The sequence below is a fragment of the Schistocerca serialis genome, chromosome 1 (genome assembly GCF_023864345.2).
Source record: "Schistocerca serialis cubense isolate TAMUIC-IGC-003099 chromosome 1, iqSchSeri2.2, whole genome shotgun sequence".
Classification (NCBI taxonomy): Eukaryota; Metazoa; Arthropoda; class Insecta; order Orthoptera; family Acrididae; genus Schistocerca; species Schistocerca serialis.
Genome location: NC_064638.1, coordinates 319440519 through 319456298, shown reverse-complemented (window position 1 = coordinate 319456298; position 15780 = coordinate 319440519).

The following is a 15780-nucleotide window of genomic DNA, read 5'->3' as shown; positions in this document are numbered from 1 at the left end:
ACAGCTAGGAGGTGGATCCGAGAGCAAATTAAAAAAGAGCCTTTGAACGAAAAGAACGGGAAAGCTTTACCAGCGATCTCTGAAGGAGCTCTAGAAAGTCCATACTCTGCGCGAGAGAAAAGAAACTGTCCCGTAAGTGACATATTTGAAACTCATTCACTCACACATTCACACTCAGAGATAGCATTCAGAGCCAAAGTGAAGATGGAAACTGATTATCAAAATGAATTCAACAAGCTCACTCCATACAGGTTCTCTTTCCAAGAACTTTATCAAATAGTGCAGTAAATCATAATAGTAATAAGAAGGCAAAGTAAACTGAGAAATTGTGAGGTTGAAAAAATAGATCTTTTTCAACTGTAAAGAGTGCATCTGACAATTCTTAGGTGTGATGTGAATTACATAAAATTTTCACACTTCCTTTTAGTCAACAGTTCGTGATATCGGAACGAGTTTCCGCTACCCTTACAACAAAATTACGTACCACTCCTTTCGGTATCCTTAAACGTTTACTAAATAAAACGGTTGCTAGCTTTAGGTAGTTCACCTTATATATAATTCTTGTTATTATCACTTCCGAAATACGTGCGCGAGCATGCGAAGCAGATAGCGTATATCATGGCTCGTGGCCAAAAATACTTTTTCTTCGCAGAAATTGGTACAGAACATCAAGGCCTACCACAACTATAGCGAGTGGAGAGACATCAGCCGTAAATAATTCGAAGCGATGTTTTGGTAGGTTGAATTGTGTTACCGTCTTGCTTTATGTTGGTCACTGAAGGTCCCATAATTTCCTTATATTGGACGGCTTCAGAAAGTGCTGTAAATTGGGCATTCTGCATTATATTCTATTTTAATGTCAGAATAGAAGGAATGCAGATTAAGATTTAAGGTTCCATCGACGAAGGAACCCGTAAATATGTAGCTTAAACTCGGGAAGGACAAGGATGGAGAAGGAATTTCACCTCGTCATTATTCAAAGAACTATCCCAATGTCGGACGTTGATAAATTATGTAAGAAACTGTACCTGGTTGGTCGGACACGGTTTGAAGCCCTTTTCTCCCAAAAATGGAGTCCGGTGCTTTAAATGCTGCAAGGAAAAATCGAACTTTTTCAAGTGTCTGGTTTGATGAATAATAATTCCGGTGTACATTACGTTCATCACGTGAGGAACATTCGGAAACACACACACCTGAACTCATCTTCAATGTCCCATATTTGAGTCCGATTGAAATCTTTACCAGTTCTTAGATTTCCAGGCTAGATATCAGGGATCTGAGGAACCGGTGGGAATAACTGTGACAGGAGCAGTTCGGCGCTGATGTCTCCAACTCCTGAAATGTTCAGTATTCTAGGCCATTCCACAAGAAACCACTTACATTTTGAAAGAAGCGCTATATATATCATTAGTAAACGGCGCGGCTTACATCATCTATCTGATAACTGTTTAACGGAGGAGCAGCTATAGCATTCAAAACTATTCAAGTGCAGTGGATTACGATATCTATATACAGGGTGGGGCAAATAAAAGTGGCCCGGAGAACAGAGTTTCACGGTACAAAGAAATACAGCAGAGGAAAGGAAATACAGTAGTAACCTGACTATAGCAGATGTTGAAAGTGACAATCTCTTGACACTTCTCGGCTCTGGTCAGCAAGTTGCTGAAGGAGGATCGAAGCTGGACTGCTACAATTTCTGCAGTCTCATTCTAAATGTGCTGCAGTTCTTGAAGACTATGATGGTTGTTGCGATACACTTTATACTCGAGGTTCTGTCGGTTATATAGGTAGTCACTACATCCTGTTGGAAGTAACTGTAGGTCTTTCTCCTCCGTTAATGCTGCCACAAATGGTTTCAAAATGTTAGCAATGTAACGCGCCGAAGTCAGCCTCCGATGAAATAAGATGGGATCAATAATGCAGCGTGCAGACGGCACACCTAACCCCAACATTCTGACTATGCAATGGTGATTCATGGGAGTTACACGGGTTCTCCGCCGCCCAGAACCTGTGATTCTGTGAGTTGACATAACCACTCAGGTGAAACCACGTTTCATCAGAGATAAAGTACAGATTTATGTCCAAGACACTGTTATATCAGCGAATAGCTACTCACATATCTGGAGGCACTGTGGAGCTTCTGCTGGTTGTAATGCCTGAACAACAGACACTCGATAGGGATGCGTGTGCTGGTCCAGATGGATTATTCGTCCCCATGATCGACGTGATTTGCCGCTCTCTCGCGACAGGCGTCGGTTTGATTTGGTAGGACTCTGAAGCATTTTCTGGTGATCTGCAGCCCGTTTTCCTGGTGTGCGGGCAGGTTTCGGAATGGATTTTGACTTCTTCGGAACATATCCTGTTTGACGCCAATGTCGGACTAAGGATTGCATTTGAGACTATTAAACTTCTCAGAAAACAAGTGACGACAGCGTTTCCATAACTTTGTCACACAACTTTCCACAACGAACACCAGCTGCTCCCCCTGTAAGTACCCTCTGGACTCCTCTACTCACACTTTGGGCGGTAAATTCTAGTGAATGGGGAGTTATCACAAAGGGAGTCCCACAGGGTTCAATTTTAGGTCCTCTGCTGTTCCTTATTCATGTGAATGACCTCTCACTTATTTTTCAGCAAGCGGAACCAGTACTTTTTGCCGATGACACGAGTGTTATAATAAATCCCATTCCAGAAAAAGCACCTGAAGATACTGTTAAGGATGTCTTTCAAAGTATTATTAAGTGGTTCTCAGAAAATGGACTCTCCCTTAATTTTGAAAAAAACTCACTATATCCAGTTCCGTGCACCGAATAGAGTCATACCGACAATTGATGCAGCATATGAACGGGGCTCAGTTAACAGGAGAGATTTCTTCAAATTTTTGGGTGTTCACATTGATGACAACTTGAACTGGAAGAAGCATGTTACTGAGCTTCTCAAATACCTAATTAAGCTTCTTTCGCTCTTCGTATAATCGCTAGTCTTGGTAATAAACAGATCAGCCTCCTAACGTACTTCGAAAATTTCTACTCAATAATCTCTCATAGAATAGTTTTCTGGGGTAACTCATTACTCAGACATAAAATATTGATTGCACAAAAGAGAGCAGTGAGAATAATTAGTGGTGTTCATCCAAGGACGTCATGTAGGCACCTTTTCAAGGAGTTAGGTATTTTAACTGCATCATCAGAGCACATATATTCACTAATGAAATTCGTTACAAATAATCCATCTCAATTCGCGAAGAACAGTGATGTTCACAGGTACAACAATAGAGGGAAAAATGATCTCTCCTATCCGTTATTGAAGCTGTCAGTTGCTCAAAAAGGAGTACATTATTCAGCAACAAAAATCTTTGATCTTTTGTCCAACAACATAAAGTGTCTGGCAGGTAGCAGATCAAGTTTTAAATCTAGCTTAAAATCATTTCTTTTGGACAACTCCTTCTACTCCATATAAGAGTTTCTGTTTCAGAAATGATAAATAAAAAAGATTGTACCTCTAAATGTAGTTGCAGGTCTAGAATTAAAAATTTCATAAGATTAATATTAGCACCATTCATAATCTGACCTGTTCCACATCATATCGATAAAATAATCGGGAAAATGATCTACGGAACATGACATAACTAGAACTAAACTAAAACTAAAACTGACACAACCCGTAATACGATCTGAGCCGATGTGGATTGCATGAAGGGTGGAGACTCAAGTGCGCGCTCTGGGGTGTGGCTGTGTGCAAACATTCACGTCAAATTGTATCCACTCTTACTTGCCCTGAAAATGACAGTTGATGAGTAGCAATAACTATTGTTACATATGGACAGAAGCTACGAGTCTCGAAACAAACGAAGCTGTGGGTGAGTCTTATTGTCTAACATCAATCCTTGCTGGGGACCAAGGAACAATACAGTATCCTTTCTTTCAGGAGTGCTAGTTCTGCAAGGTTCGCAGGAGAGCTTCTGTAAAGTTTGGAAGGTAGGAGACGAGATACTGGCAGAATTAAAGCTGTGAGGACCGGGCGTGACTCGTGCTTCGGTAGCTCAGATGGTAGAGCACGTGCCCGCGAAAGGCAAAGGTCCCGAGTTTGAGTCTCGGTCGGGCACACAGTTTTAATCTGCCAGGAAGTTTCATATCAGCGCACACTCCGCTGCAGAGTGAAAATCTCATTCTGAGGTTACTGCGTATTTCTTACACAGGCGAATATAGTCACTGCATACGTAATATCATATTTTTTTCGAGAGTAGTATAGTACACAGAGCCATTGGATCAAAATATCTTAGAACATTGCACACACTCAGAACGCCACACTAGCGATTACGTGACTCATAAACCACTCATAACACCTTACACACTAGTGAGCTATCGAGTCACGAGCCGCCCAGAACACCATACACACTGGGGAATAAATGTATGAGTATCTCAGAACACAGTACACATTAGCGAAAGACTTGATCATCAGATACTCAACGAGCAACGGTATCATGAACTGGAAGAACGCCATAAACTCTGGAGAGCGACTGCACCATCAGCTTTTTGTAAGGCATTCATCATTAACCCACCAGACTACCGCGGATAACGCTGTACAAGCACTCGAGCTACTCAAAATACCGTACGCATCATTGACCAAACAGATTATGAGTAATACTAATAATGAAGTGGATTCATGAGCCACTCAAAATACTGTACACACCGGTGAGAAACCGTATCATGAGCTCCTCAGAACCCGACTGCATTAGCAAATGACTGCTTCATCAGCTTCCCAGGACATGCAAACTAACGAGCGACCAAGCTATGTGTCACTCAGGAAAATGTATACACTGCCGAGTAACTGGACCATGTGCGGCTCAGAACATTCTTCTATCGACTGACTGGACCTTGAGATTGTGAGCGGCACAGGACATCTTACACGTCAGCAGGCGACTGACTCACAAGCCGCTCAGAGAGGGAGCGACCAAACATGAGTCAGTCGGTTCCGAGGTGTCCACGCATCTTCATGTATTTCACTGTCGCGCTTACAACATCGGCAACCTTCCGTGTCTGAACACAGTGTCCGTAACACAGTGACGAAAAATAAAATCACAGCGCCAAGGAGGACTTGTGCTAAATAAACGAAAGTTGGTTGGCATGTTTCTACATCTTGAAGATGGCGTCTGTTGCAACTCGCTCCAGTCACTTGGCGCTAGTGAAGCCACAATGTGGACGGAAATCATGTTCGCCTTAAATACACGCTGCAACGGTCGTGAGCGTTAGTTAACTTTGAGACTGGACATGGTGAATTGATGTTAGTCGAAAAGCCTTTAAGCCGACAAAGGCGCCATTATCGACAACCCACTCAGTGTAATAGGGCTACGACTAGATGGATGTTCCTTCTGCGATATTGCTGGAAGACTTGGCAGGAATGTAGTCACTGTTCGTGAGTACTGGCAGCGATGGTCACGAGAATATACAGTCACTAGAATACGGGGCTCCCGACAGCCACGTGGCATAACCAAGAGGGAAACCATCATGTTCGGCTTATGGCTCTGGTGCATCATACTACATCTGCAGCAGCAGTTTGAGCACCGGTTGGGACCACAATGAAACAACCAACTGTTCAAGGACAGCTCCGAGTCAGGCAGGCTATGTAGATTTTATTGACCCTCAAGGTCATTTGCGACTTCAGTGATGTCAAATGAGAGCTCATTGGAGGGTAGGGTGGAGGTCTGTTGTGTTGTCTGACGAAAGCTGATTCCGCCTCGGTGCCAGTCAAGGCCGTGAGTTTATTAGGAGGAGGCCTTCTGAGGGTCTGCTACCAACCTGTCTGAGTGATACACTGGACATACACCTGAAGTTATGGTTTTTTATGACAGCAGGATCACTCTCGTGGTTATCCGACATTCCTGACTGCAAAATTTGTACGTCAGTCTCGTGATTCGACCCGTTATGCTGAAATTCATAAAAGGCATTACAGAAGCCGTTTTCCAACAGGATAACGCTCGCGCACTGTTGTAACCCAGGATATTCTAGAGAGTGTCGACATGTTGCCTTGAGTATCTCGAACACCAGATCTGTCTCCAGTCGAGCACGTATGGGACATCATTGGACGACTACTCCATTGCCATCCATCATTAACCGTCGCTCTAGGGACCGATCAAGTGTAACAGGCATTGACCTCCATCCCACAAACTGACATTCGGCACCTGTACAACAATGCACGTACGTTTGCATGCTTGCATTCAACATTCTGGAGGTTACACCGGTTATTAATGTACCAGTATTTCACATTTGCAATGGCTTGTCTCGAACTTACATTAATCTGTGATCTTCCAATGTTAATCGCCTATATATGTTACCTAAACAAATGTATCCCCGAAATTTCATTACTCAGCAATAATTATTTCTTGGTGCAATTTTTTACGTCACTGTATTTCGGCGCCCGATTCTTCAGAACATTTTTTTTACGTTTGCGTCTCTAACGCAGACATTTTCCTGTGCGCTGGCTGTGCGAGTTTTTTAGAACTGTGCGGTACAAATAACAATTTCAGTATTTAGATTAGTCTTAGAGAGGCAGTTGTCCAGCTTCCATAATACTCCTTTGATCTTCACATAAACGATTTTTTTTTAATAAACCTCCGGATGCTTTCTTCTATGTGCAGGTATGGCTGCTTCTGAGTTGGTCTCTCATTAGCAGTCAGTCATTAGCCTGGAGAAGGCCTTTATCAAAAACTGGCTGTCAACTTGTTGATGAAGAGAATGAATGTGATGAATATTACGTCCTTCATTTCTCTGATTCTCATCCTTCATACCGCTTAAACTTTTATTGCTGTCAAAATATAGCGTCCATTCGACGGCTGTTCAGCTGTAACCACAGAATGCTGTATGAAACATTGTAGTTTCATTTGGTGCAATAGGAGTTCAATAAGCAGCATAGACTGTGGAGTGTAAATGGCTGGGGATTGTTAAGATGCAATTATTGCAAGTGAATATACGTTTCTAAAGATGCTGGTATTTTGCAGGAACCGGCAAGTCAGTTTGGTATGTAATATAACTAAAACCACAAAATATTATACAAATTGCATCAACATCCTGCCTAATCACCGTAAAAAGCGTGGAGAAGTTCTATTAATTCATCTACCCCCATATGGAGCAAAGGAGTCTCTTCATTTGATTGATTCGCTCAAAACATGTCGTAAATCGGTAACACATATCGACATCACAGAAGTTAGTGAAGTCTCGCTGCAATCCACAATGACATATAAGAGGGCAGGCCGAGCGTGGAAGAGTTCTTCCCCGTTTTGTAACCTCAACTGAAGCAGTCAACGTCGACAAGAAGGACTAACGAGTGATTCAAAGTTTCAGATGAACTTGTAGTTTCGTAAATGTTAAACATCGTTAATCAATGCATTAAATGATGCCTTAATATTCAAGTACTGGTGTAATTAAATGAACTAATATTTCACGGGTTCTAGTTCTTATGTGCCTCCTCTCAAGCAGTCAAGGAACCCACTGCTATGGCCAGACGATTGTAGTTTCGTCTGGTCAAAACAGTGATAGGACTCATACCGGTGCTATTGGACGTCAAGAGAATCCCATCACACCTGGATGCACTCTTCAGCTTCAACCAGTTGAAGTGCTTTTTTTCCGACAGTTCAGACAGTGCTGAAGCCGATTGAAGAACGCTTTATACTTTACGGCTTCCAATTTAAACCGTCGTCAAGGGATTCAGTTTCTTTCCTAATTTTTAATGTAAACAATCGTTTCTATGGTCCAGCATCCGAAAATTTCGTTCACTACTCCTGGACTGCAGCTGGGTAAGCTGACTTCATACCACAGTTTTAAAATACTGTCAAAACGTACACTACTGGCCATTAAAATTGCTACACCACGAAGATCCCGTGCTACAGACGCGAAATCTACCCGACAGGAAGAAGATGCTCTGATATGCAAATGATTAGCTTTTCGGAGCACTCACACAAGGTCGGCGCCGGTGGCGACACCTACAACGTGCTGACATGAGGAAAGTTTCCAAAGGATTTCTCATACACAAACAGCAGTTGACCGGCGTTGCCTGGTGAAACGTTGTTGTGATGCCTCGTGTAAGGAGGAGAAATGCGTACCATCACGTTTCCGACTTTGATAAAGGTCAGATTGCAGCCTATCGCGATTGCGGTTTATCGTATCGCGACATTGCTGTTCGCGTTGGTCAGGATCCAATGACTATTAGCAGAATATGGAATCGGTGGGTTCAGGAGGGTAAAACGGAACGCCGTGCTGGGTCCCAACGGCCTCGTAACTAGCAGTCGAGATGACAGGCATCTTATCCGCATGGCTGTAACGGATCGTGCAGCCACGTCTCGATACCTGAGTCAACAGATGGGGACGTTTGCAAGACAACAACCATCTGCACGAACAGTTCGACGACGTCTGCAGCAGCATGGACTATTAGCTCGGAGACCATGGCTGCCGTTACCCTTGACGCTGCTTCACAGACAGGAGCACCTGCGATGGTGTACTGAACGACGAACCTGGTTGCACGAATGGAAAAACGTCAGGTTTTCGGATGAATCCAGGTTCTGTTTACAGCATTATGATGGTCGCATCCGTGTATGGCGACATCGCGGTGAACGCATGTAGGAAGCGTGTATTCGTCATCGCCATACGGGCGTATCACCCGGCGTGATGGTATGGGGCGCCATTGGTTACACGTCTCGGTCACTTCTTGTTCGCATTGACGGCACTTTGTACAGTGGATGATACATTTCAGATGTGTTACGACCCGTGGCTCTACCCTTCATTCTATCCCTGCGAAACCCTGCATTTCAACAGGATAATGCACGACCGCATGTTGCAGGTCCTGTACGGGCCTTTCTGGGTATAGAAAATATTCGGCTGCTTTCCTGGCCAGCACATTCTCCAGATCTCTCACCAACTGAAAACGTCTGGTCGATGGTGACCGAGCAACTGACTCGTCACAATACGCCAGTCACTACTCTTGATGAACTGTGGTATCATGTTGAAGCAGCATGGGCAGCTGTACCTGTATACGCCATTAAAGCTCTGTTTGACTCAATGCGCAGGCGTAGCAAGGCCGTTATTACGCCCAGACGTGGTTGTTATGGGTACTGATTTCTCAGGATCTATTCACCCAAATTGCGTGAAAATGTAATCAGATGTCAGTTCTAGTATAATATATTTGTCCAATGAATACCGGTTTATCATCTGCATTTATTCTTGGTGTACCACTAGTAATGACCAATAGGGTATTTTCGATGTTGAAAAGCAGTGTGCTCTTGATGACCGCTTTATGTATCTGCAATTGTGTAATGCAATTTATGCTCTATGACCATATTTATCCTCATACGCTTTTACCAAGTCTTATCAACAACCCAGTTTCGAATTGGGTGATTGAACTTGTGCAAATTTATGAAAGGCAGTGTAATCGATGACGTCAAATATTGTGTGCATATTCTTAATCTATATGTGGAACTTAGAGAAAACGTTTTTGTATATATTATCGTAAGATAAAATCCAGTTATTAATTACTTGTTGCAGTTTCAGATACTGTTCCACTATTTTTTTTAAATATGGTATTTCTTTTTCCCAGTACTAGTAATGATAGTCTATCGTTTTCACTTCTTATTATTCTACATTTTCTATTACTTAGTAAAATTCGTGTAACATTTTTGTTTTTCTATTATTTCTTTTGCTACACTGCAAATTAAATGTTCCCGTCGTTTTCACCTTCAGTGGCCCCTAAGCCACCTGCGGCTTCACTCCATTTGAGCTTATGGTTGCAGTTTAACGTCAGCTTTGTCAAGGTACCACTGCAAGGAATTTTTTATTTGTAGTTTCAATCTTCCTGTCGAAACTGCTCAATTAAACTAAAATATTTCTTTTATTTTGTTTTATCTTCTCTAATGCAGCAGGAAGCTACAGCGGCATTTATTTTTAATAATGATTCTTTCTCTAATATGTCAATGGCACATGCAAGAGACTTAAGTGCGTCATCACATCAGCCTCTGTTTCTCATATGTATGTCACACACTTTTGATTCTAATCGGCCCTGCGGAAGATCGGACCAATGGGATTCTTGATTGTTATCTTTCACAGATAACTGCAATGAAATAGTGATTCGTTTTGTTGACTTGAAGTTGACTTGCCCATCAAACATAATCAGAGGCGAGATATGGAGCCAGCTGCAGTGTTCCCTGTATGTCGGCAACCTGAAGCACGACAGATCCTGCTTGGTAGTATATCAGACAGGGGCAAGCAGAATCCCGTTATGTCGTTAAATATTGATACCATAGCGCACTAGAGCCTAAAGAATTTCTCTTTTGCTTTAGATTTTCCTAGAATGTGAACTGATTGACTTAAAGTTTATAGAATCTCATAATTTAGTGACGATTTTTCTGCTTGCATCCCTGACAAGCAGGTTAGTTTCGTTTCATCTAATTTTTGAGGATAAAGATGTTTTTAGGAATTATTCGAGAGTACTCTCAGTAATAAAACTTTGAATCTGATCGGTATTCAATCACAAGTATCTGCGTTTTACAGGTAAGCTTCGTCTTTGTAGCTGTTCTCCTATTGACGACTCTCCTCGAGGACTGCGAAAGACCTGAAGAGAAGAAACCAGGTCACTTGCAGGACGTAGTGTGTAAGTGCGTAAGTGTTGCGCGCCCATTGTTGAGAAGGTTACGGTCCCAAAGAGAAAGAACCAGAATCAGAGAGTTTTCGTTTGGTGGTAAAGTTCAAATCTGTTTACCATTTATCTGTTTTGATATGGGTTGGTCCTAAACCATTCTAATGTATTTGTACTGAATTCGGTACTCATTCTTTTGGGATGTACGTCATAAATGTAAAACCCTAATCAGTTTCTAAATGCTCTGAAAATAAACAGATGAGAGAATTATTTGTGTAAGCGGTGTTGAGCAGCTTTAATAGAGGTTAGAATATGCATCGTGCAGGATACACCCTTGGTAACTTTCATAAGTACTAAAGTTTCTCCTAAGGTGTTGATAGTTTACATTGAAAGATGGAAGCACATTACTAGTTATAACACAAAGTACACCAGAAAGAAGCATTTCATTATTGTGATTAACTATTGCAATTGTGGAATGCATAGTTGAATACGTCCTTCACGGCCCTAGGATGATCAGTTTACGACTGAAATCGATTGTAAAAAAAAATTTGTGCAGCTACACATGATGCAGTTCATAGCCTGAAGCACATCCGACTTGGCCACGTATGGGACAGGCGTGAGCGACCGACCGCCGTGTCAATCTCAATGGCGTCATCAAGACGTGGTATGGAGGGGCGTGGCACAGCACACTGGTCTCCCTCTCGTTGTCGGGTTAGCAGACCTGGTGCCGCTAACAATCAGCCAAGTAGCTCATTAGCTGTCATCACGAGGCTGCGTGTGCACCGTTCCAGCACTCCTATGAAGGAAAAATCTCTGGTAGTACCAGGAATCGAACCGTGCTCCCCCAGAATGGCAGTTAGCCGCGGTGACCGCTTCATACGCAGGCGGACAGTTCCTTATCTAAATAGGTGAAATATTGCATTGGTCCAGTTCTGCATCAGAGTCAAGGAACAAATGGAATAGTCGTTATAAAAGAAACATTTGATGATACGAGATGAGGGAGTACGATGAACGTTATTTACTTTGAATTCTAATATTCTTAATATTCTGGGTTTTGGCCACTGTGCACAATGATAGCACCGACACAGTGATAAAAAAAAGCTTAGGTGTGCATCAAGTTACATTTATTACTAGTGATTCACCTAACGATGCAAAAGTTGTATGACAATGTAGAAGATCTTGGAAACTAGGTCTAGACTGAGATGAACACCAGGAAGGGTGGGATACTGTATGGGGAAACTGTTAGAAGAGATGTTAATCTGGGCAGCTCGCGAAATCAGAGTAACGATCGAACCACATGCTACAAATTCTAACCAAATGAAGCAAAACAATTTCCGTGGCATTGTAAGCAAGTAACGAGCTGCTGAGAATATGGATCGCACTACCGCAACGGCGTTACTTACAGCTCCCCAGAAATCACCAAATCGTGACCTCATCAGCCCCAAATGGCGGTCGGGAAATGAGTGACTCTCACGCGGGCGGCGATCAAGTAACCACGAAACATAGATCTCGCTCCACAATTCTCCACTTTCAAAAAAACTCTATACGCGTGTCACGACCCAGTGCTGTCGCCAATGTGACAGAAGAGAATATCACTTACTTCGTGAAAGAACGGGAAAACGCTGTAGGAACTTCCCACTCTTGGCACTCAAAATGCATCTTAACAAATAAGAAGTAAGTGTTGGGATGGACTAGTGTCCCATCGATTTGTCGACTTCTGCGTGACATACATGATAGTGGAGTGACTCAATTCGATTATGAGAACCAAATTTTGCCGCGAAAGCGATGGACCTTTCCATGCTGATCAGGAGGTGCCTCAGGCCTCTTCCTTTGATGTCTGAACACAATAGTCAAAAACGTCGTGTTCATTTATTCTCTGACGACCGCAGCTGCATAAGGTACACTTCGCTCAGGGCACTGAGACACCAGCCCCGTCGATAAAAGCACGAAGCAGGTCGCACCATTATTGCCGGGAAAAGTACCCAGCTCCCAGAAGACCTTCGTCTTTGTTAATGAGATTCACTAACCACTTCCTGCCGACGAGAAAACTCAGAAACCACACTTGGAGAACATCTTCCAAGTGAGAAGAACACAAAGCTTTCTCCCTAGCAAATGTGCCGGGTGTACTCTAAATAAAATTAACCACGAAAAGATGGCAAAAATGGGTCAATATCGCGTAGCAGTAAGTGATAGTAATGTCACAATCTATTGGTATGGTTTTTGCTCTACTCATGCTTTGCTAAACATACTTATATACGGTTCTCTTGATGTTTTCTGAATGAAGTCTCGTCTGTAATTTGCCATGCGACAATACGCTCACAGGACAAAATACTAGCCATTCCCTTAAGAAACCACTCTGGTCGCTTTGGAGTGTTGCAGATGATATAAAAGGTGCACCCATGGTCTAGGGCTAGTGCCTCTGATTAGTAATCAAAATGTCCTCGGTCCCGGGTTCGAATCCCGGTAGCAATCAGCATTGGCGGCCAAAGATATCGGGGCCAGAAATAACCATCATTCCGCCAACGGCCTTGTCAAAGAGAGTGGAGGAGCGGGCAGTGATTCATGGTACTCTCTTGAGCTTGGGGTGGAAAATTGGCTCAAAAGGCAGAAGAATCAGTAATGATTAATGTTATAAGGATGCAGAAGGCAACGGAAACCGCTGCATTAAAGACACAGAATGTGTACCCTCAGGACATATGGCTTGTGGTTGAACAAATGACATGATGATCTCTTCACTGGCCAAAAATTCCGGAATAGGTCCCCATTCGGATCTCCGGAAGGGGACTGCCAGGGTCCAGGTGACCACGAAAAAAAGACTTAATGTCCAACGAAAGGGTAACGTTCTATGAGTGTCAGGAACTTGAACGTAGTGGGGAAGCTAGAAAATCTGAAAACGGAAATGCAAAGGCTCAATCTAGATATAGTAGGGGTCAGTGAAATGAAATGCAAAGAAGACAAGAATTTCTGGTCAGATGAGTGTAAGGTATTATCAACAGCAGTAGAATATGGTATGAAGGGAGTAGGATTGGTTATGAGTAGAAAGGTGCAGGAGAACGTGTGTTACTGCGAACAGTTCAGTGATAGGGTTGTTCTTATTAGAATCGACAGCAAACGAGCAGCGAAAACGATAGTTGAGACACACAAGTCGACGTCGCAAGCTGAATGTGAAGAGATAGAGAAAGTATGTGACGATATTAAAAGGATAATGCAGTGCATAAAGGCAGATGAAAATTTAATATTCATGGGGGACTGGAATGCGGTTGCAAGGGAAAGAGTGGAAGAAAAGGTTACAGGAGAATATGGGCTTGGGACAAGAAATGAGAGAGGAGAAAGACTAATCGAGTTCTGCAATAAATTTCAGCTAGTAAAAGCGAATACTCTGTTCAAGAATCACAAGAGGAGAAGGTATACTTGGAAAAGGCCGGGTGATACGGGAAGATTTCAATTAGATTTCATCGTGATCAGACAGAAATTCCGGAAGAGACACAGGAATTTTAGGCGTACCTGGGAGCAGATATAGACAGATCACAATGCAGCAGTGGGGAAGAGTAGACTGAAGTTAAGGGACTAATCAGCAATAATCAGTACTCGGAGAAATGGGATACGGAAGCACTAAGAAATAAAGACATGCGCTTAAAGTTCTCTGGGGCTATAGATATTACAATAAGGAATAGCTGAGTAGGCAATACAGTTGAAGAGGAATTGACATCTCGAAAACGGACACGCACACAATTTGAAAGAAAACATAGGTACAAAGAAGTTAATTGCGAAGAAACCATGGGTAACAGAAGAAATACTTTTGATGGCTGGAAAGAGGGAACTACAAAAATATTGAGCGAAATTCGGGAACACAGAAAAACATGTCTCTCAGGAAATAAATAAATAGGTAGTGCAGGTAAGCGAAGACGAAATGGTTCCATGAAAAATGCGAATAAATCGGAAAAGAAGTGATTGTCGGAAGGGCTGACTAAGCACATAGGAAGTTCAAAACAGCATTTGGTGAAATTAAAAACAAGGGCGGGAACATTAGGAGTGCCATAGGAATCCAACTGTCAAATACAGAGGAGAGAACGGATAGGTGGAAAGAGTATATTGAAGGCCTCTATGAAGGGGAGGAGTTGTATGATACCTTGAGAAGAAATAACAATAGTCGACGGGGGGGAGATAGGGGATCCAATATTAGAATCAGAATTTAACAGTACTTTGGATGACTGATGATCGAAGAAGGCAGTAGGGGTAGATAATTTTCCATAGAAATTTCTAAAATCATTCACGTTGGTGTGTGGAATGTATGGGTCTGGCGATATACCGTCTGAATTTCGGAAAAATATCATCCACATAATTCCGAAGACTGCAAGAACTGAAAAATACGAGAATTAGTGCACAATCAGCTTAACAGCTCGTGCATACAACTTTCTAACAAGAATAACATACAGAAAAATGGAAAAGAAAACTGAGGATGTGTTAGATGATGCTCATTTTCTCTTTAGGAAAGGTAAAGGCATAGAGAGGCAATTCTCATGGTGCAGTTCATAATGGAAGCAAGACTAAAGAAAAATCAAGACACTTTCATAGGATTTGTCGACCAGTAAAAAGCGTTCGACAATGTCAAAAGTGTAAGATGTTCGAAATTTTGAGGAAAGCAGGTTTAAGCTGTAGGGAGAGAAGGGTAATATACAACATGTACAAGAACTAAGAGGGAACAACAAGAGTGGAATACCATGAACGAAGTGCTCGGATTAAAAAGTGTGTAAGACAGGGATGTAGTCTTTGGTACCTATTGTTCAATCTGAACATCGAAGAAGCAATGATGGAATTAAAATAACGATTCAGGAGGGGAATTAAAACACAAGAAGAAAGGTTATCATCGATACGATTCGTTGTTGACATTGCCATCCTGAGTGAACGTGAAGAAGAATTACACAATCTGCAGAGTGGAATGAACAGCCTAATGAGTACAGAACATGTATTGAGAGTAAATCGAAGGAGGACGAAGATAATGAGAAGTAGCAGAAATGATAACAGCGAGAAACTTAACATTAGGATTGATGGTCACGAAGTAGATAAAGTTAAGGAATTCTCATACTTGCGTAGCAAAATAACCAATGACCAACGGAATAAGAAGGACATTGAAAGCAGGCTAGCACTGGCTAAGAAGGG